We start from the raw sequence: 24,222 nt of genomic DNA, 5'->3' as shown, positions 1-24,222 counted from the left end.
CAAAGCTGAAAAGGAGGAGGAGGTGGAGAAAGATTTCATGTTATGCAATGGTGCTGCCAAAATTTTGGTATCACAGATACAGAATAGTAATAGGTATTAGATTTGTGAGTATTACATTAAAAAGGCCAGTGACTGAAAAACTGATGAAGAAAACAGAGCATGTGAAAATCACATAGGCTGTCTGGTTGCATCCAAACTGATCATGGAAAGGACTGATGTGGTCACACAGTTGAATGTTACACACATACACCTTACAAAAGCATTCACAGCTAAGATGAGTCACTTACAGATTTTACTATTTGGGCCATGTTGAACTACACTGCAGTAGTAAATGTGAAAATCACATAGGCTGTTTGGTTGCATCCCACCTGATCATGGAAAGGACTGACGAGGTCACACAGTTGAATGTTACACACATACACCTTACGAAAGCATTCACAGCTAAAATGAGTCATTTACAGATTTTAATATTTCTGCCATGTTGAGCTACACTGCAGTAGTGAATATTTGGCAGGATTCAAGACTGGAGCAATTTTTGTTTAATTGAGTTGGAAATATTTTTCTGAATTTTAGGATTGCTTGTATGCAAGAGAGAGATTTTTTGCATTCTGTAACTGTTTCTTGTTCTCAATTTAGATGCTCATCCAAGATTATACTGATGACTTTTACACTTTTTTGAAGCAGTAGTTCACTATTAATAAAGAAAATTTGAGGAATGGTGTCACAAAAATGTCGTTGATCAACTTTCAGTGTGATATGTGAGTGACAACAGATTTAATAAGGTTTAGTTTATGACATATGTTTTGTGCCCGCCATGGTACTGAAGAAAGTTTGTCATTCATACCTGATTTGACAGCAGCTGCCCCCGTGCCCCTGCTGCACATGAACCATAGACCTGGCTGTTGGTGGGGAGAGTTGCGTGCCTCAGTGATACAAATACCCATATCATAGGTGTTACCATAATGGAGGGTTATCTGTTGAACTCATGGTTCCTGAAGAGGGGCAGCAACCTTTCAGTAGTTGCAAGGGCAACAGTCTGAATGACTGACTGATTTGGCCTTGTAACATCAATCAAAACAGCCTTGCTATGCTGGTACAGCGAATGGCTGAAAGCAAGGGGGAAACTATGGCCATAATTCTTCCTGAGGACATGCAGCTCTACTGTATAGTTAAATGATGATGGTATCCTCTTGCGTAAAATATTCTGGAGCTAAAATAGCCCCCATTCAGATCTCTGTGCAGGGACTACTCAGGAGGATGTCATTATAACGAGAAACAAAATGCATTCTACAGATTGGAGCATGGAATATCAGATCCCTTAATTGGCAGTTAGGTTAGAAAATTTAAAAAGGGAAATGGGCTGATATGAATAGGTATTTTGGGAGTTAGAATTAGATATTAATACCTTCAGCTGCTGACGGGCTTTGATATATATCAACGGGGACAGGTGAAAATGTGTGCCCCCACCGGGCCTCGAACTTGGGATCTCCTGCTTGCATCGCAGATGCTCTATCATATCTGAAAGAACAGACACCACATCCATATAAGTATATAGTTCTGGCAATACCAGCCATGACCTTCCTCTTCTGTGCGGACGCAAACATATTACCCGATGCACACATGTCCGAAAGAACAGACACCATGTCCATATAAGCATATAGTTCTGGCAATACCGGCCATGAGCTTCCTCATCTGTGCAGATGTACACATATTACCCAAACTCTTACAGGACTTAGTAAGGACGTCTTCCACAAGTAATGAGTGTGTTGGGTAGGGACACTACGAATGTAGTGTGTGGACATATAAGGTGAGAATGTGGGTCTCGCGGGAGGCGTGCACAAGATAGTCCCTGCAGTCGCACAATCCTCTGTGCTGTTGGTGGCTCAGATGGATAGAGCATCTGCCATGTAAGCAGGAGATCCTGAGTCTGAGTCCCGGTCGGGGCAGACATTTTCATCTGTCCCCGTTGATATATATCAATGCTCATCAGCAGCTGAAGGTATTAATATATAATTCTAACTTCATTCTAGATGGCTGCAGGTCATCAATGGTGTCTGTTCAGTGAAGTTTGGTGGCAGGTGAATACAAGGTTATAAATACAAAATCAGATAGGTGTAATGCAGGAGCAAGATTAATAATGAATAAAAAAATAGGAACACAGGTAAATAAAAAGTTAAGTAAATGTTGCTATGTATTTAGAATGCTCAAAAATTGCTGCAGTGATCAAACAGTATTGTGTACATATTATGCATTTATGCATAGTCTTTTGCGATATGGTGTCATATTTTGGGGCAATTCAAGTCAGGCAAAACGCTCCTTTATTATTCAAAAACGAGCGATAAGAATCATAAAAGGAGCTGCACCTAGAGATCCATGTAGGGAAATTTTCAAGGAATATAAAATCATGACTCTTCCATCCATTTACATCTATGAAAGTATATGCTTTCTGAAGTCTCACCCCCAGTTTTCTTCTTTAAACAGTGAGTTCCATGACTATACAACAAGACAGAGTAATGAATTTCACAGAGAAGTGCATAAGAAAGCCCAATACAACAAGAGTGCAATATACCACCCAAAAATTCTCTATAGTGCTCTTCCCTTAAAAATACAAAGGATTCAGCAGCTGAGCAGTTTTAAAAGTGAACTCAAAAGAATGTTAATCAGTAATAGTTTTTACAGTGTTAGTGAATATATGAATTCTTCAGAAAGATAGCGTGCCTTCACCTATCTTATAAGTTACTCATATACAAACTTGTATTGTGGGGTAGACTCTTTTATGTACACACAAAAATTAATTAATCTGTCAATATAGAGTGTTATAATCATTGTTTCTTGTTGCTGTCCATTATACACAGAATATATGTAACTTATTTGTGTCCTATATTGTTACAAATTTATATCATGTAAGCTATAATTGTTTTGCCTAGATATTTAATTCAGATTATTCACTGATAGTTTTTACATAATATGTTGTTATTCATATTTTTTCTGTATGTAACATATGACAAATCCCATATCATTGTACATGATAAAACGGGTGCTCAATAAACTAAACTAAACTAAACTATGAACAGCATGTTGTTGTTGTGGTCTTCAGTTCTGAGACTGGTTTGATGCAGCTCTCCATGCTACTCTATCCTGTGCAAGCTTCTTCATCTCCTAGTACCTACTGCAACCTACATCCTTCTGAATCTGCTTCGTGTATTCATCTCTTGGTCTCCCTCTACGATTTTTACCCTCCACGCTGCCCTCCAATACTAAATTGGTGATTCCTCGATGTCTCAGAACATGTCCTACCAACCAATCCCTTCTTCTAGTCAAGTTGTGCCACAAGCTCCTCCTCTCCCCAATTCTGTTCAATACCTCCTCATTAGTTATGTGATCAACCCATCTAATCTTCAGCATTCTTCTGTAGCACCACATTTTGAAAACTTCTATTCCCTTCTTGTCCAAGCTATTTATCGTCCACTTTCACTTCCATACATGGCTACACTCCATACAAATACTTTGAGAAACGACTTCCTGATGCTTAAATCTATACTCGATGTTAACAAATTTTTCTTCTTAAGAAACGCTTTCCTTGCCATTGACAAGTCTACATTTTATATCCTCTCTACTTCGACCACCATCAGTTATTTTGCTCCCCAAATAGCAAAACTCCTTTACTACTTTAAGTGTCTCATTTCCTAATCTAATTCCCTCAGCATCACCTGACTTAATTCGACTGCATTCCATTATCGTCGTTTTGCTTTTGTTGATGTTTATCTTATACCCTCCTTTCAAGTCACTGTCCATTCCATTCAATTCCTCTTCCAAGTCCTTTGCTGCCTCTGACAGAATTACAATGTCATCGGTGAACCTCAAAGTTTTTATTTCTTTTCCATGGATTTTAATACCTACTCTGAACTTTTCTTTTGTTTCCTTTATTGCTTGCTCAATATACAGATTGAATAACATCGGAGAGAGGCTACAGCCCTGTCTCACTCCCTTCCCAACCACTGCTTCCCTTTCATACCCCTCTACTCTTATAACTGCCATCTGGTTTCTGTACAAATTGTAAATAGCCTTTCGATCTCTGTATTTTACCCCTGCCACCTTCAGAATTTGAAAGAGAGTATTCCAATCAACATTATCAAAAGCTTTCTCTAAGTCTACAAATGCTAGAAACGTAGGTTTGCCTTTCCTTAATCTTTCTTCTAAGATACGTCGTAGGGTCAGTATTGCCTCACGTGTTCCAATATTTCTACGGAATCCAAACTGATCTTCCCCCAGGTCGGCTTCTATCAGTTTTTCCATTCGTCTGTAAGGAATTTGCATTAGTATTTTGCAGCTGTGACTTATTAAACTGATAGTTCGGTAATTTTCACATCTGTCAACACCTGCTTTCTTTGGGATTGGAATTATTATATTGTTCTTGAAGTCTGAGGGTATTTCGCCTGTCTCATACATCTTGCTCACCAGATGGTAGAGTTTTGCCAGGACTGGCTCTCCCAAGGTTGTCAGTAGTTCTAATGGAATGTTGTCTACTCCGGGGGCTTTGTTTCGACTCAGATCTTTCAGTGCTCTGTCAAACTCTTCATGCAATATCATATATCCCATTTCATCTTCATCTACATCCTCTTCCATTTCCATAATATTGTCCTCAACTACATCGCCCTTGTATAGACCCTCTATATACTCCTTCCACCTTTCTGCTTTCCCTTCTTTGCTTAGAACTGGGTTTCCATCTGAGCTCTTGATATTCATGCAGGTGGTTCTCGTTTCTCCAAAGGTCTCTTTAATTTTCCTGTAGGCAGTATCAATCTTACCCCTAGTGAGATAAGCCTCTACATCCTTACATTTGTCCTCTAGCCATCCCTACTTAGCCATTTTGCACTTCCTGTCGATATCATTTTGGAGACATTTGTATTTCTTTTTGCGTGCTTCATTTACTGCGTTTTTATATTTTCTCCTTTCATCAATTAAATTCAATATTTCTTCTGTTACCCAAGGATTTCTACTAGCCCTCGTCTTTTCACCTACTTGATCGTCTGCTGCCTTCACTACTTCATCCCTCAAAGCTACCCATTCTTCTTCTACTGTATTTCTTTCCCCCATTCTTGTCCATTGTTCCCTTATGCTCTCCCTGAAACTCTCTACAACCTCTGGTTCTTTCAGTTTATCCAGGTCCCATCTCCTTAAATTCCCACCTTTTTGCAGTTTCTTCAGTTTTAATCTACAGTTCATAAGCAATAGATTGTGGTCAGAGTCCACATCTGCCCCTGGAAATGTTTTACAATTTAAAACCTGGTTCCTAAATCTCTGTCTTACCATTATATAATCTATTTGATACCTTTTAGTATCTCCAGGGTTCTTCCATGTATACAACCTTCTTTCATGATTCTTAAACCAAGTATTAGCTACGATTAAGTTATGCTCTGTGCAAAATTCTATCAGGCGGCTTCCTCTTTCATTTCTCTTCCCCAATCCATATTCACCTACTTTGTTTCCTTCTCTTCCTTTTCCTACTGACAAATTCCAGTCACCCATGACTATTAAATTTTCATCTCCCTTCACTACCTGAATAATTTCTTTTATCTCATCATACATTTCATCAATTTCTTCGTCATCTGCAGAGCTAGTTGGCCTATAAACTTGTACTACTGTAGTAGGCGTGGGCTTCGTGTCTATCGTGGCCACAATAATGCGTTCACTAAACTGAAACTTCCTGGCAGATTAAAACTGTGTGCCTGACCGAGACCCGAACTCGGGACCTCTGCCTTTCACAGGCAAGTGCTCTACCAACTGAGCTACCGAAGCACGACTCACACCCGGTACTCACAGCTTTACTTCTGCCAGTACCTCATCTCCTAACTTCCAAACTTTACAGAAGCTCTCCTGCGAACCATGCAGAACTAGCACTCCTGAAAGAAAGGATATTGTGGAGACATGGCTTAGCCACAGCCTGGGGGATGTTTCCAGAATGAGATTTTCACTCTGCAGCAGAGTGTGCGCTGATATGAAACTTCCTGGCAGATTAAAACTGTGTGCCTGACCGAGACCCGAACTCGGGACCTTTGCCTTTCGCGGGCAAGTGCTCTACCCGAGTTCGGGTCTCGGTCGGGCACACAGTTTTAATCTGCCAGGAAGTTTCATATCAGCGCACACTCTGCTGCAGAGTGAAAATCTCATTCCGTTCACTATACTGTTTGTAGTAGCTTACCCGTACACCCACTTTTGTATTCATTATTAAACCTACTCCTGCATTACCCCTATTTGATTTTGTATTTATAACCCTGTATTCACCTGACCAGAAGTCTTGTTCGTCCTGCGACCGAACTTCACTAATTCCCACTATATCTAACTTTAACCTATCCATTTCTCTTTTTAAATTTTCTAACCTACCTGCCCGATTAAGGGATCTGACATTCCACACTCTGATCCGTAGAACGCCAGTTTTCTTTCTCCTGATAACGACTTCCTCTTGAGTAGTCCCCGCCCAGAGATCGGAATGGGGGACTATTTTACCTCCGGAATATTTTACCCAAGAGGACGCCATCATCATTTAATCATACAGTAAAGCTGCATGCCCTCGGGAAAAATTACGGCTGTAGTTTCCCCTTGCTTTCAGCATAGTGAACACATTATTGTACCCAAGATAGACAAGAAGCCCACACCCACCACAGAAGTACAAGTTAATACGCTAACTAGCTCTGCAGATTAAGAAGAGATTGAAGAAATGTATGATAAGATAAAAGAATTTATTCAGAGAGTTAAGGGAGATGAAACTTTAATAGTCATGGGGGACAGGAATTTGATAGTAGAAAAAGGAAGAGCAGGGAAAATGGTAAGTGAATATGGACTGGGACAAAGGAATGAAAGAGGAAGCCACCTGGTAGAATTTTGCACAGAGTGTAATTTAGTCATAGCTAGCACTTGGTTTAAGTATCATGAAAGAAGATGGATGAGACCTGGAGACGCTGGAAGGTTTCAGAGTGGCTATATAATGGTAAGACAGAGATTTTGAAACCAGATTTTAAATTGTAAGACATTTCCAGAGGCAGATGTTGATTCAACTACAATTTATTGGTTATGAATTGTGGATTAAAAATGAAGAAACTGCAAAAAGTTGGGAATTTAAGGAGATGGGACCTGGATAAACTGAAAGAACCAGAGGTTGTAGAGAGTTTCAGAGGGAATGATTGACAAGAAAAGGGGAAAGGAATGTAGTAGAAGAAGAATGGGTCACTTTGAGAGATGAAATAGTGAAGGCAGCCGAGGATCAAGTGGGTAAAAGGATAAGAGCTAGCCACAAGTTCTGAAAATCAGGGAATATCAGGAAATTTCAAACATGTCAGAGATATCACTAATATATCAGAGAAATTTGAAAAAAAAAAAAAAAAAAAAAGACACTGGAAAAATCTCGTTTTTGTCTCAGTAGATGAATTGGTTTGTTTACTGAGATGTCATGCATCACCGCAGGCTGGGTGCAGCTGAGTATGTGAGCTGCTTGCCTACTCCCTCATTCTTACTGCTTCTTCCCTTTCTACCATTCCCCTCAGTTTGCAGTCAGTGCGGCCACCATTTCTTGCTGCTAGCCTTGCAATTGCTGACAAGAGATAGGGAAGCATGAGGAGTCATTTGTTTGGACCTGATTCTCAGACATTGTTGATGCAGTGGCAGGAGACAGAGGGTCATGTGTGCATGTGTTGTGTCTGAGTGATTGTGTGCGTGCTATAATTTTCTGACAAAGACTATGGCCAAAAATTTAGTTGTGAGAGTGTGAGTGTCTTTCATATGTGCCTGTCTTGCAGTTCAGTGATCATCTTTATGGTGAGTTGCTACTTAGCCTCATTAGTATTGATTCTCAAAGTATTCAAGCAAGTTATCTGTTGCATGGATTGATCCCCGCCATCTCATTTCGTCAACACAGTGTCTGTGATGTGTTAATAGCTAGCCACACCAGTGGACTTCCATGACACACCAAAATCACAGGTTATTTCTGTGGGTGACTTTAACTGGTCAGGCCTGTCAGTCTGAAGCCCATTATTTCCCACTAATCTGCAGGCCCTACCCATTGGATCTAGTCTCACCGATCCGCCTGCAGGCCAGGTCTGTTTGTGTGTGGCATAAAGTGGCAGATTTTCATGGTTTATCCATGGACCTTGCCGCTGGTGGGGAGGCTTGCGTGCCTTAGCGATACAAATGGCCGTACTGTACTTGCAACCACAACGGAAGGTGGTTCCTGAAGAAGGGAAGCAGACTTCTCAGTAGTTGCAGGGGCAACAGTCTGGATGATTGACTGATCTGGCCTTGAAACACTAACCAAAACGGCCTTGCTGCACTGGTACTGCGAACGGCTGAAAGCAAGGGGAAACTACAGTCGTAATTTTTCCCAAGGGCATGCAGCTTTACTGTATGGTTAAATGATGATGGCGTCCTCTTGGGTAAAATATTCCGGAGGTAAAATAGTCCCCCATTCAGATCTCCGGGCAGGGACTACTCAGGAGGATGTCGTTATCAGTAGAAAGAAAACTGGCGTTCTACGGATCGGAGCGTGGAATGTCAGATCCCTTAATTGGGCAGGTAGGTTAGATAATTTAAAAAGGGAAATGGATAGGTTAAAGTTAGATATAGTGGGAATAAGTGAAGTTAGGTGGCAGGAGGAACAAGACTTCTGGTCAGGTGACTACAGGGTTATAAACACAAAACCAAACAGGGATAATGCAGGAGTAGGTTTAATAATGAATAGGAAAATAGGAATGCGGGTAAGCTACTACAAACAGCATAGTGAACGCATTATTGTGGCCAAGATAGATGTGAAGCCCACACCTACCACAATAGTACAAGTTTATATGCCAACTAGCTCTGCAGATGACGAAGAAATTGAAGAAATGTACGATGAAATAAAAGAAATTATTCAGATAGTGAAGGGAGATGAAAATTTAATAGTCATGGGAGGCTGGAATTCATCAGTAGGAAAAGGGAGAGAAGGAAACGTAGTAGGTGAATATGGATTGTAGGTAAGAAACGAAAGAGTAAGCCGCCTGGTAGGGTTTTGCACAGAGCACAACTTAATCATAGCTAACACTTGGCACAAGAATCATAAAAGAAGACTGAATACATGGAAGAACCCTGGAGATACTGACAGGTTTCAGATATATTATATAATGGTAAGACAGAGATTTAGGAACCAGGTTTTAAATTGTAAAACATTTCCAGGGGCAGATGTGGACTCTGACCACAATCTATTGCTTATGAACTGTAGATTAAAACTGAAGAAACTGCAAAAAGGTGGGAATTTAAGGAGATGGGACCTGGATAAACTGAAAGAACCAGAGGTTGTAGAGAGTTTCAGGGAGAGCATAAGGGAACAATGGACAAGAATGGGGGAAAGAAATACAGTAGAAGAAGAATGGGTAGCTTTGAGGGATGAAGTAGTGAAGGCAGCAGACGATCAAGTAGGTGAAAAGACGAGGGCTAGTAGAAATCCTTGGGTAACAGAAGAAATATTGAATTTAATTGATGAAAGGAGAAAATATAAAAATGCAGTAAATGAAGCAGGCAAAAAGGAATACAAACGTCTCAAAAATGAGATTGACAGGAAGTGCAAAATGGCTAAGTAGGGATGGCTAGAGGACAAATGTAAGGATGTAGAGGCTTATCTAACTAGGGGTAAAATTGATACTGCCTACAGGAAAATTAAAGAGACCTTTGGAGAAAGGAGAACCACTTGTATGAATATCAAGAGCTCAGATGGCAATCCAGTTCTAAGCAAAGAAGGGAAAGCAGAAAGGTGGAAGGAGTATATAGAGGGTCTATACAAGTGCAATGTACTTGAGAACAATATTATGGAAACGGAAGAGGATGTAGATGAAGATGAAACGGGAGATATGATACTGCGTGAAGAGTTTGACAGAGCACTGAAAGACCTGAGTCGAAACAAAGCCCGGGGAGTAGACAACATTCCATTAGAACTACAGACAGCCTTGGGAGAGCCAGTCCTGACAAAACTCTACCATCTGGTGAGCAAGATGTATGAGATAGGTGTAATACCCTCAGACTTCAAGAACAATATAATAATTCCAATCCCAAAGAAAACAGGTGTTGACAGATGTGAAAATTACCGAACTATCAGTTTAATAAGTCACAGCTTCAAAATACTAACGCGAATTCTTTACAGACGAATGGAAAAACTGGTACAAGCCGACCTCGGCGAAGATCAGTTTGGATTCCGCAGAAATGTTGGAACATGTGAGGCAATACTGACCCTACGACTTATCTTAGTAAATAGATTAAGGAAAGGCAAACCTACATTTCTAGCATTTGTAGACTTAGAGAAAGCTTTTGACAATGTTGACTGGAATACTCTCTTTCAAATTCTAAAGGTGGCAGGGGTAAAATACAGGGAGCGAAAGGCTATTTACAATTTGTACAGAAACCAGATGGCAGTTATAAGAGTAGAGGGGCATGATAGGGAAGCAGTGGTTGGGAAGGGAGTGAGGCAGGGTTGTAGCCTCTGCCCGATATTATTCAATCTGTATATTGAGCAGCCAGTAAGGGAAACGAAAGAAAAATTTGGAGTAGGTATTAAAGTCCATGGAGAAGAAATAAAAATGTTGAGGTTCTCCGATGACATTGTAATTCTGTCAGAGACAGCAAAGGACTTGGAAGAGCAGTTGAATGGAATGGACAGTGTCTTGAAAGGAGGATATAAGATGAACATCAACAAAAGCAAAACGAGGATAATGGAATGTAGTCAAATTAAGTCGGGTGATGCTGAGGGAACTAGATTAGGAAATGAGACACTTAAAGTAGTAAAGGAGTTTGCTATTTGGGGGGCAAAATAACTGATGATGGTCGAAGTAGAGAGGATATACAATGTAGACTGGCAATGGCAAGGAAAGCGTTTCTGAAGAAGAGAAATTTGTTAATATCGAGTATAGTTTTAAGTGTCAGGAAGTCGTTTCTGAAAGTATTTGTATGGAGTGTAGCCATGAGTGGAAGTGAAACATGGACGATAAATATTTTGGACAAGAAGAAAATAGAATCTATCGAAAAGTGGTGCTACAGAAGAATGCTGAAGATTAGATGGGTAGATCACATAACTAATGAGGAAGTGTTGAATAGGATTGGTGAGAAGAAAAGTTTGTGGCACAACTTGACTAGAAGAAGGGATTGGTTGGTAGAGCATGTTCTGAGGCATCAAGGGATCACCAATTTAGTGTTGGAGGGCAGCGTGGAGTGTAAAAATCGTAGAGGGAGACCAAGAGACGAATACACTAAGCAGATTCAGAAGGATGTAGGTTGCAGTAGGTACTGGGAGATGAAGAAGCTTGCACAGGATAGAGTAGTATGGAGAGCTGCATCAAACCAGTCTCAGGACTGAAGACCACAACAATAACATCCATGGACTGAGGGCTGCAGTGCTCCTTGGCAGGCCAGAGGCCAAGGACAATGGATTTCAGAAATTGTGACAGTCTCACCATTAGTACATTGTACAGTGCCACATTTTATAGACATTTTATTTATTCTGGTACATTTTGGCACTTCAAGAGTCGTTTATATATTAGAAAATACAGATGCTAAGAGGGAAAAAATTGTGGCAGTCTGTACGCTATATACTCATGTATTTCTTGAAAGAGAAACCACACAATACCTGTAAAATAGTAGATATAACACAGTGGGTAACAACCGACAATAACAAACATAGTAGAACCAACATTTTATTGGCATTCACCTTTAGTGTTGGTTTACACAATTCTTCCCTGGCTTAGACATTTCTTTCAAAAGGCCTACTTTTTCTGAGGTTATTTCTGAAATTGGTGATGATATTTTAAATCTATCTTGTGACTCCAATGAAATGCATATTTTGTCACTAAAATCAGTTTCTTTCCTTCTCTTGGTGTTATTCTTTATGTCACCCAGCTATCTTCATGACTTTGCTTCATCTTACGGTTTTGGTTGGTTGCTTTTCCTCCTCCTCTAAGGCTTTCCTTTTTTGTCTCTCTCAGGGGTTTGATATCCATCTCCAGATTTGAATTCTGTAGTGTGAGCCAGATGGGGAGAACTCCCTCCCTAGCATCTTTGGCGTGGGTTCCTCTCCTCCCCCTCCCCCCCTCCCTTTTCCCCATCAAAGCACTTTGGCCTCCTTGCTAGGTCACCAGCTTGGTAGCCAATCTGTGTGGTAGGGCTGTTATGTACCCATCTGGCTGAGCCCCCTGACAACACAGGGATTGCACTGCTGGTACCTGTGCTAAGAGCACCTTGTGCAAGCCCAGGACTGGTTGCCCATCTTTTCAGGGCGTCGAATCTCCTGGCAATGATCATCCTGCTGGACGGCCATTGCTATGGCTGCGTGGCACCCACATGGCGAGCCCCTGTTTGGAGTGGGTGGTACCAGGTGGACATTTTGCACTTGAAATGTGTTAAATTTTCTGACCCCTCAACTGCAGGCGTGTCTCTTCCCTGACACAGTTCTGTCTCCGTTCCTGTTTCTGCCTTCCCAGCTTTAACCCCCTTGGATACACCCTGGGAGGAGGGCCAGGTCTGTCGGCTTGTGGTGAAACCCTTTCCACGGTTTCTGGTCTGTATCAGAACCAATGGGGAGATCTTTGACGCGAACAAACCCCTTTTCTTTGTGGATCATATTGAGTACAAGCAAGATGAGATCTGGCTCTCTTCTTATAAAGACAACTTCTGCCAGTCATACTCCCTCTGTGCCTGTGGCCATTTAGAAGACATTCCCATGACTATTGCTCCTCACAAGCCACTCAGTATGACACAGAATGTAATTTTCCATAGGGACCTTCTTCACCATGTTGATGATGATCTAACGGCTAATCTGGAACAATGTGGCATTCATTTTGTCCAGTGTGTCCAGAAAATCCCTAAGGACCATCATGTAGACAGTGGTGCTTTCCATCATGGCATTTGAGGGGAATACCTTGCCCGAGAAGGTCAAGGTAATGGTGTACAGATGTGACATGAAATCATACATTCCACTTCCCATGTGTTGCTTCCATTGCCTCAAGTTCAGCCTCATGTCCTCACTATGCAATGCCACTTCCACCTGTGGTGACTGTGGCCACCCTCTTCATGTGGGGAGCCCTTGCACCCCACCGCCTAACTGTGTAAAAACTGCTCTGGTCTCCATTCTCCTCACTCACCAGTGTGTCCAGTGTACATGAAGGAAAAAAGAATTCAGGAAATATAGAATCTTGACTGTTTCAGCTACTTTGAGGCCCACAAGAAGTTTGACACACTTCACCCTGTAAATCTGCCCTCTACCTTTGCCTCAGTTACGTCTGCCCCTCCTCACCACTCCCCCTTACCACCATCAAGCCCCCCTTCCCTTTCCTCACCCTTGACAGCTCCTGTACCTTCCCCTCCAGGAACTGCTCCTCCTCCTCCTTGGCCAGGGAAGACATCCTGTTCTCTGGTTCCTGTTAGGGATGGTGCTCCATCTCGTTTCACCCCTTCCTGTCATTCTCAGGACAGGAAGCTTGCACCCTCAGGCCGGAGGAGAGACCCACGCTTTGAGGGCCCCAAAGCCACATGCTCTTTCTCCGATCCCAAAATCACTGACACCTATTCCCTCATTGATAACACCTCCTCCCTCCCTCTGAGGGAGAAGAAGCAGCAGCACAAGTCGAAGGATGAGGCTTCCCCGGCTCATCCCAAATCTAGACCCAGTTTTTATGGATGTCACCCCATCCTCATTGGTGACGACCACTGACCAAGTGACATAACCTCCCTTCGGCTTCTTTATGTCTCACCTGGATTCTCATTACACGATAATCCAGTGGAATTGCCACAGATATTATCGTCACCTACCGGAAATACACCACCTTGTTTCACCCTACTCTTCATTCCATCTTGCTCTTCAAGAAACTCACTTTTGTGATGAGCACTCTCCAACCTTTCACGTTATTGGGCATTCTGTTGGAACCATGCTGGCCCCTGTATAGTGTCTGGAGGGGTCTGCACTTTGGTTCACACCAAAGTCATTAGTGACTGGATCCCCTTTCATACCAACCTGGAGATGACTCTGGCAATTACTGTTTGCAATGTCTACTTCCCTCCAGGTAGGCCATTTTCTTATATTGAACTGTCCACCTTAATACAGCAACTCCGGCCCCAATATCTTCTCCTTGGGGACTTCAACACACACCACCCTCCATGGGGGAGTGCCACTTCATTGGGTAGGGGTCTTCTACTTGACCAACTAACTGCAAGACTTTGATTTGTGTCTCCTCAATGACTGTTCACCTACCCACATCAGAGCCATTCATGGAAACTTTATTGCTATCGATCTCACAATCTCCACCTCTGCTCTTGGTCACCCCATGGTCATCTTTGTGACAGTGACCACTTTCCGGTGATTCCGTCACTTCCCTGCTGCTGCCAGGCAGACAAGCACCCACATTGGGCATTCCACATGGCCAGCTGGCATTTCTATACATCTGCTGTGCACTTTGACACTACTCTCTTGAATTACATTGATGCAGTCGTGCTTGGTACCTCTGCCACTATTCTTCATACTGCTCGCACTGCTGTCCCCCTATCACAGGTCACCCTCATCGCCAACCGGTACTGTAGTGGACCAAGGATGTAGCAGTCACTGTCCAGGACAACCAATGGGTGCTGCAGTTATTTAAACGACATCCATCACACACCAGCCTCCTTGCTTTTAAGCATCTCCATGCTAAGGCTCATTACCTTATTAAGCGGAGTAAAAAGGAATGCTTGGAGCACTATGTTTCCTTCCTGGAGATGTAGGTTCTTCATCGCAGGTTTGGTTCAAGATCTGTAACCTTCTGGGCCGCCAGTGACAGTCAACTGTCCAGAGGCTTATCCTCCAAGATGTTCTCTCTACTGATCCACTGGTCCTTGCTGAACACATTGCAACACACTCTGCGCGACAGCGTTGTCATCTTCTCCCTATTCAGCTACACTACTGGCCATTAAAATTGCTACACCACGAAGATGACATGCTACAGACGCAAAATTTAACCGACTGGAAGAAGATGCTGTGATATGCAAATAATTAGCTTTTCAGAGCATTCACACAAGGTTGGCGCTGGTGGCGACACCTACAATGTGCTGACATGAGGAAAGTTTCCACCGATTTCTCATACACAAACAGCAGTTGACCGGCATTGCCTGGTGAAACGTTGTTGTGATGCCTCGTGTAAGGAGGAGAAATGCGTACCATCATGTTTCTGACTTTGATAAAGGTCGGATTGTAGCCTATTGCAATTGTGGTTTATCGTATCGTGACATTGCTGCTCGCGTTGGTCGAGATCCAATGACTGTTAGCAGAATATGGAATCGGTGGGTTCAGGAGGGTAATACGGAACACCGTACTGGATCCCATCGGCCTTGTATCACTAGCAGTCGAGATGACAGGCATCTTATCCGCATGGCTGTAACAGATCGTGCAGCCACGTCTTGATCCATGATTCAACAGATGGGGACAGTTGCAAGACAACAACCATCTGCACGAATAGTTCGAAGATGTTTGCACCAACATGGACTATCAGCTTGGAGACTATGGTTGCGGTTACCCTTGACGCTGCATCACAGACAGGAGCGCCAGCAATGGTGTACTCAACGATGAACCTGTGTGCACGAATCGCAAAACGTCACTTTTTCGGATGAATCCAGATTCTGTTTACAGCATCACAATGGTCGCATCCGTGTTTGGCGACATCGCGGTGAACGCACATGGGAAGCGTGTATTCATCATCGCCATACTGGCGTATCACCTGGTGTGATGGTATGGGGTGCCATTGGTTACACGTCTCGGTCACCTTTTGTTCACATTGACGGCACTTTGAACAGTGGGCGTTACATTTCAGATGTGTTACGACCCGTGGCTCTACCCTTCATTCGATCCCTGCGAAACCCTACATTTCAGCAGGATAATGCATGACTGCATGTTGCAGGTGTTGTACAGGCCTTTCTGGATACAGAAAATTTTCAACTGCTGCCGGGGCCAGCACATTCTCCAGATTTCTAACCAATTGAAAATGTCTGGTCAATGGTGACCGAGCAACTGGCTCGTCACAATACGCCAGTCACTACTCTTGATGAACTGTGGTATCGTGTTGAAGCTGCATGGGCAGCTGTACCTGTACATGCCATCCAAGCTCTGTTTGACTCAATACACAGGCGTATCAAGGCCAGTTCTAGTATAACATATTTGTCCAATGAATACCTGTTTACCATCTGCATTTCTTCTTGGTGTAGCAATTTTAATGGCCAGTAGTGTACCTTTCTCCAGCACAAAAACAGAATTGAACATACCCCCACACCCCCCTCTGTTTCAATGCTCACAAAGCTGAATCCTATAGTGAACCCTTCACTGAATGAGAATTCTTGCAGGCTTTTACCTCTTCACATGACACGGCCCCAGGCCTGGATCCCATCCACAACTAGATGATTCAGCACTTGGACATTACACAGAGGTATTGTTGCAACTGCATTTGGCTCAAGGGGGCCTTCCCCTCACAGTGACAAGACAGTATAGTTATCCCCATCGTTAAGCCTGGGAAGAACCCAACTTCTCTCAACAGCTACCACTCAACTTGCCTGTTGAACGTACTTTGTAAACTGCTTGAGAGGATGGTTAGCTTCCAGTTATGTTGCGTACTCAAATTCAGAGCATTTTGCCCCTGTATCAGTGTGGCTTCTGGGAAGGACAATCTCTAACTGACCATTTACTCAGATTGGAAACTGCAATCCAATGGACTTTTACTAACCGTCAGCACCTTGTTGTGGTCTTCTTTGACCTACATAAGGCATGTGACATGACTTGGTGCCATCACATTTTAGTTACCCTCCATGACTGGGGCTTTCAAGGTCCCCTCTCGATTTTTATTCGCGAGTTTTTATCCCACAGGCTCTTCCGGGTTCGAGTTGGCACTTCACTCGCACCCCTCAGATTCAGGAGAATGGTATCCCACAGGGAACAGTATTAAGTGTCACACTCTTGCTCAAAGCCATCAATGGGCTTGTAACCTCTGTTGGCCCTCAGGTTACCCCGGCATTGTACGTCGACAATTTTTGCATTTGGTGCAGCTACCACTGGGTAGTGTCTGCTAAGTGCCGGCTCAGAGGCACCATCCGACATACCTCTGCATGGGCTGTCTCCAATGGCTTCCAATTTTCTCCTTTCAAAACATGGGTTATGCATTTTTGTCATTGACCCACAGTACACCCCGATGCAGAACTTTATTTAGGCGACCAGCTCCTCGATGTTGCAGCCCAGTCTTGTTTCTCGGGCCTTATTTTTGATAAAAAGCTGACGTGGTTGCCACACATTCACCACCTGAAGACTGCTTGCATGTCGAAGCTTAATGCTCTCCACCTCCTGGCCCACTCATCTTGGGATGCAGACCATGCTACTCATCTCCATCTGTACCATACACTCTGGTCTTGTCCAGATTAGAATATGGAAGTCAGGTTTATGGCTCAGTGGCTCCTTCCACTCTGAAAATACTTGATCCCATTCACCATTGTGGGGTGCACTTGGCTACTGGTGCCTTTCCCAGTAGTCCCATTCACAGACTCCTTACAGAAGCAGGAATTCCCACTCCACAAATACAATGAAGCCAACTCCTGGTTTCTTATGCAATCGCCATTCGCAGATTCCCTGACTATCCCGTGTACCCTGTCCTCTTTACAAGCAAGGAATGTCTCCCTTCTGATCACCGCCCATAGGTGGGATTGCTGTTTGGAATGCGTCTCATTTCCCCCTGTCAGGATCGCCATCTCCACTCACTGAAAGGTGCCCCATGTATTTCTGCTCACACCCCCTGTGGATGATGCCTAGACCATGGATTAGGATCAACCTATTCCAGGGTCCTAAGATCTCTGTCCCCTGTATGGTCTTCTGGTGTCTTGTACATTCTATCCTTGCTATCATCTTCTACAATGATGGTTCTAAGACGATAGATAAAATGGGATACACTTTCATGTTGCCGGAATCATGAAGTGTGTTCACAGCAGAGCTGCTAGCTGTTAACAGGACCTTCCATTTTGTTAGTCAGGCCTCCCTCCACAGTGTTTTAATATGTACCGACTCAATGAGCAGCCTGCTACTGTCGTCGTCCTTTGGTCTTTGCTATCCCTGACCTTCTCTCCTCCCTTGGCTGTGGTGCCTGCTCAGTTCTCTAACTCTAGGTCTCAAGTCATGTGGGTATCCCAGGGGATGAACTGGCTGACCGTTTGGCTAGAAAAGCTGATACTCATGCTCCATTCCCTTTTATGACTCCAGCTGCAAATATTCAGATCTCTGTCAAATCTCTTTTTGCCCAATAGTGGAATGACATCTGGTGCACTATTGCCCTCAGTAATAAACTCCACACTATCAAGGAGACTAATGGGCTTTGGTGCTCTTCCTTTCGCTCCTCTTGGAAGGAGTCCACTGCTTTATGCCGTCTACACATTGGTCATACCAGGCTCACTCATTGTTTTCCTGTGTAATGAACCACCCCCATAATGTGGTTGTAGAGCCAGACTGACGGTATCCCACATATTGGGGAATGTCCCCTTCTTTTGGCCCTTCATGCTAAGTATAGTTTTCCTTAATTTTAATATAGTAGACAATTCTCAGATGGTTGAACTGGTCCTCAGTTTCAACCATGAAAATGGTTATTTCCGGATATAAGGTTTTGCTTTGCAGGGGCAGGGTGGTTGCGGTTGGGACCTTTCTTCATGTTTTCTCGGTCTGGGACACCATGACCACTCCCCCGAGGAAAGACCACTCTTTTTTTCCAATTTTTAGATTTGGTCTACCTTTTATGCCTTTTATTGTGTGTTTTAACTGCCTTGATTTATAGTTTTACTCCCCTGACAGGATCCATCCACTTTTAGTGGACCCTCTTTCCTATGTGTTGGAATTGCGGGACTGATGACGTTGCCGTTTGGTCCCATAAACCCTCTCAATTAATAAATCAATCAATCTCAAAATTTGCAAGGAAAAAATGCTAGAACTTGTCTGAAAATCAAGGAAATATCAAGGAATTTCACTTGGGGAAACTTGTGGCAGCCTGCAAGAGATACTGAATTTAATTGACAAAAGGAAAAAAATATAAAAATATAGTAAATGAAGCAGGTGAAAGGGAAAACACATGTCTAAAAAATGAGACTGGCAAGAAGTGTGAAATAGCTAAGCAGGAATGGCTAGAGGAAAAGTGTATGGGTTTGGAAGCATATATCACTAGAGGAAAGAGAGATGTTGCCTACAGGAAAACTAAAGAGACCTTTGGAGATAGAACTACCTGTACGCATATCAAGAGCTCAGATGGAAGACCAATTCTAAGCAAAGACAGGAAAGCAAAAAGGTGGAAGGAATATATCAACAGTCTATACATGGGATATGTACTTGAGGGCAATATTATGGAAATAGAAGAGGACATAGATGAAGATAAGGTGGGAGATATGATACTGGAAGAAGAATTTGACAAAGCACTGAAAGTCCTAAGTTGAAACAAGGTCCCAGGAGTACACTGTTAAAATAACCAAACTATCAGTTTAACACAAAGCTGGTGGAAGCCAACCTCATGGAAGATTGGTTGGAATTTTGGAGAAATGCAGGAAAACGCAAGGCAATAGTGACACTATAACTTCTCATAGAAGATACGTTAAGGAAAGGCAATCTACGTTTATAGTATTTGTAGGCTTAGAGAAAGGTTTTGACAATGTTGAATGGAATACTCTCTTTCAAATTCTGAAGATGGCATGTGTAAAATACACAGAGCGAAAAGCTGTTTACAGTTTGTGCAGAAACCAGATGGGAGTTGTAAGAATCGAGGTGGATGAAAGGAAATAAGTGGTTGGGAAGGGAGTCAGACAGGGTTGTAGCCTATTCCCGATGTTATTCAGTGTGTATACTGATCAAGCTGTAAAGGAAACAAAAGAAAAAGTCTGAGTAGAAATTCAAAATCATGGAGAAGAAATAAAAACTCTGAGGTTTTCTGATGACATTGTAATTATGTCAGAGACAGCAAAGGATCTGGAAGAGCAGTTGAACATAATGGTCAGTATCTTGAAAGGAGCATATAAGATGAACATCAACAAAAGCAAAATGAGGATAATGGAATGTAGTTGAATTAAATCATGTGATGCTGAAGGAATTAGATTAGAAATGAGACACTTAAAGTAGTAGATGAGTTTTACTGTTTGGGCAGCAAAATAACTCATAATGGTCGAAGTAGAGAGGATATAAAATGTAGTGTTGCAAAGGCAAGAAAGGTGTTTCTGAAGAAGAGAAATTTGTTAACATTGAGTATAGATTTAAGTGTCAGGAAGTATTTTCTGAAAGGATTTGTATGGAGTGTGTGTCGATGTTCCCTGCTTTATTTCTTCGTTTTCTGTTTTCAGTGTCAATGTACTGCATTGCTACACTGGCTGAAAAATGGGTTGTGAAAGTACAATGACTACTTTAAATGATGTAGAGTGACAGATGCACATTTACATTTTACAGTACTTTACTTTCACTGTTCACAACCCCACAATAATACACAGTTATATGGCCAATGAACTATTGTTTAAGTTTCGATAAGTCTCATTAATAGTTTGGAGGTGAAACTCCACATACTGCTACAATACTTTCCTGTTGAACATCTACGAGCAGTAAAAAACATAACCACATAATTCACAGTTCTTGAAGAATAAAAAGGTATGTATGGAGCAGACACTGTCATTATTTTAACACATGGCCTAATTGTGTAACACTTATTTCACACTTAAGTTGAGGCATTGTTGTTCTAACCAACACAGGTTTCTCGTCTGAAACTCAGCTGTGGACTGACTGTCCCAGGACCAAAAATTGGGCTCTTACATATCCTCACATTAATAGGTACTGAACCTACACACTGTTCTAAGTTTAATTTACAGAAATTACAATTAAAACTTAACCTATTAACTTAACTGAATACATAAAAAAATTCCAACTTTTTAACAGTTTCTTCTACTACAAGAGTTAGGCTGAATTATTTGCTTAAATGATGAAATTAACAGATATTGTTACGCAAGCAATACTTTTGACAAAACTGTTAATTACTTTGGAATTAATTAAGAGCTGGCTTTGCTAACGTGATTTCGAATAGATCCAAGTAGATCCTTTAAGAATACTATTAGTTGTTCCTCCAAATGTTTTTAATTAGTATGGAATTTATATTTGTTTATATGTCAACAATAGAATTTAAGTTACAAAAGAATTACTGATTTCACCCTATAATGAAAGTATTAACTAGGGATAGTCAACATAACTTAGAAAATCATTTACATACATAAAACTAGGCACAAAATTAGATCTGTTGTTAAATTCTTTAAAACTGAGAGCCAACCTTTCTCTTTCATGAAAATGTAGATTACACTCATATATGTTAATGGTAATTAGTTGAAAGTGAAAAAATGAATTTAAGGAGGCAGATGGCAAAACAAGAGGGGAAGTAAAAATATCCACACCTGCTTCGTCACACGTGAACCCATGTATGGAAGTGAAACACAGATGATAAACAGTTCAGACGAGAAGAGCATGTAAGTTTTTTTGAAATATGGTGCTAAACAACAATGCTGAAGATTAGATGGGTATGTCACATAACTAATGAGAAGGTACTGAACAGAATTGGGGAGAAAAGAAATTTGTGGGCACACCATGACTAGAGGAAGGGATTGTTTGGTAGGACACATTCTGACACATCATCAAGGGATCTCCAATTTAGTACCGGAGAGAGGCATTTGGTGTAAAAATCGTAGAGGGAGACGAGATGAACACAGTAAACAGATAAAGAAGGATGTAGGTTGCAGCTGTTACTCAGAGATGAAGAGGCTTGCACAGAACAGATTAGCATGGAGAGCTGCATCAAACCAGTCTTTGGACTGAAGACTACAAACACAACAACAACAACAACAACAACAGCAGCAGCAATGTTCTTTTGGCTGGCACTTAAATACAACTATATAACATCAGAATTGAAGTGGAAGTTACAAGAATAAAGGACAGATGAAATTTCCATTGATACATAGTGAGAAAATCAATTAACCTACTGAGCACTAGTGGGGGATGGGGGAAATAACTCCAGAAAGCATGTTCCCATGGTGACTTCTATGACCCACAGATGAATCAGTGACATCAGTTTTTGAGGTAGCTGTCGAATCATAACATGCACTGTTTGACAAATTCAACTGTTTTATTTTAATAAGTAATAAATCAAAATTAACAGTATCAAAGACCTCGATAAAATAAAGCAGTGTTGAAATGGTCACTTCAAGCACGTGCTTGGTGTTGTCGGTGAGGTATTTAACGTGGATGCTATAAATTTCAATGTAATCTAAAAGCTGTTCATAAACTAAGTACTTCAAGGCTTTAGATACTGAAAATAATATGCTTTTTGGCCTATAATTTCCTGGTGATTTAGGATTATCGTTCTTGGGTTACTGGCTGAATTGAGCTGTGATTCCACACAGTAGAAATGTATCACCTAAAAGAGAGAGATTGAAGATGTCTGAGAGAACTGGAATAATGGTATCAACAACATTTTTATTAGCTACTTTTGGAACAAGTTCTTATTTTACTTTCCCCACTATGTGTGTAGCAACATTTAAGAAAAACATGTCTTTTGAGAAGGTGCTAATAATTTATTGCAATCTGAGAGCTAGTTGGGGTCAAGAAAAAGTCATTTGCCTACAGAGGTTTGAAAAATTGTATCACATTTTATCTTTTCTCTGCTGAAACTGCATAGTTTTCCACAGTGGTGCACAATTTGACGTGCTGCACACAACAGTCTAGTCAAGCCTCATTTTGGTGTTCCACAAAACTTGCTTCTCTACGTTCCGCAGCTTCCTTTATACTTCATACATTTAAGGCATTGGATTTTGCTTGAATTGTTTATTCATTATCTGGCGTAGTACTGCACTCTACCATGGAGTAGGAGCTCTGGTTACTTTGACAGAATGTTTAAGAGTGCAGTAGCCACCAGAAAGATTGTGGGAGGCGCACATCAGCACGGCGCTTCACGGACGGTAGTTGCCGCAAGTAGTGTCCTGTCCACCAGAGGGCACGACATACCTCCGCATCGGCAACATGAAACGCCTGGAAATGCTGCCGAAGGCGATGTTCATATGCGTCCCAATCCTCCACCGTCTCGTCATACGGGGGAAAGGGAGGAGGGAACGGCGCTGGAGCAGATGGCGTGGAGAGCAACGCCGGACGCACTTGTTTCATGGTGGCCATGGGCTCCATCTGCTGCTCAACCAAAACCCGCACTAAATCCTCCATGCCGTGGAGAAGCTGTGAAACCGGAACAATGACGCAACACGCGAAAGAACGACCCTACTCATCGCCAATTGTGTAGTAACACTGTTCACGTTAACGTCACACTTCACTTAGCGTAGACCGGGACTGTGTCCTAGGCATGCCTGATGTTAACTGACTGGGCACGGCCCGTGCTGCCAGAGTTGTTGTTGTTGTTATGCGGCAGAGGTCGCGTGCCCTCTGGTGGACGGGACTCTACTTGCGGCAACTACCGTCCATGATGCGCCGTGCCAATGTGCGCCTCCCACGATCTTTCTGGTGGCTACTGCAAAGAGCATGTTTGCTATATAATGAAATACTCATATCATTCGAGTGGAATATTCTCCTCAAATTCTTTGCAGAGTGAGATTTTAATTTTAGGTCTATATATGTGTCTCCGACAGTGATTAAATGCCCATACTGTGACACTAGTGAGGACATTGCTGACTGGAAAGATGATACCGCATCGATTTTCGGTGGATTATAGATTACTCCAAACAAAAATTTCTGATTAGATACATTTATGTTGAGAAAGAACAACTCTGCTTCTGTTTCACCTGATGCACTTAGTATCTTCAGTTTTAGATCAAAGCAAATGTATGCATGTATGCACCACCCCCCCACAAAAATGTGTTACATGATCAAACCTTAATGTAACTGGATAGGTGAAAAATCTACTCACCAAGCGTCAGCAGGAGAACACACATATACAGTTGTTTAATTCTGGCAGAAGGTTTAAAAAGAAAGGAAGAGGACTGGTGAGGTTAGGAAAAGGGATAGATTTCAGAAAAGTCACCCAGAACCTCGGGGGCAGGGGAGACATACTGGATGGAATGAGAAGGGAAGATTGACTGTTGTGGACTGCATTAGATAAGATTTAATGACCTGAGAGCTTAGAGGTGGAAGATAGGTTATATGCACGACAGAGACTACTA

This window comes from Schistocerca serialis, chromosome 9 (genome assembly GCF_023864345.2).
Source record: "Schistocerca serialis cubense isolate TAMUIC-IGC-003099 chromosome 9, iqSchSeri2.2, whole genome shotgun sequence".
Lineage (NCBI taxonomy): Eukaryota > Metazoa > Arthropoda > Insecta > Orthoptera > Acrididae > Schistocerca > Schistocerca serialis.
Note: the sequence above shows the minus strand (reverse complement) of the source record.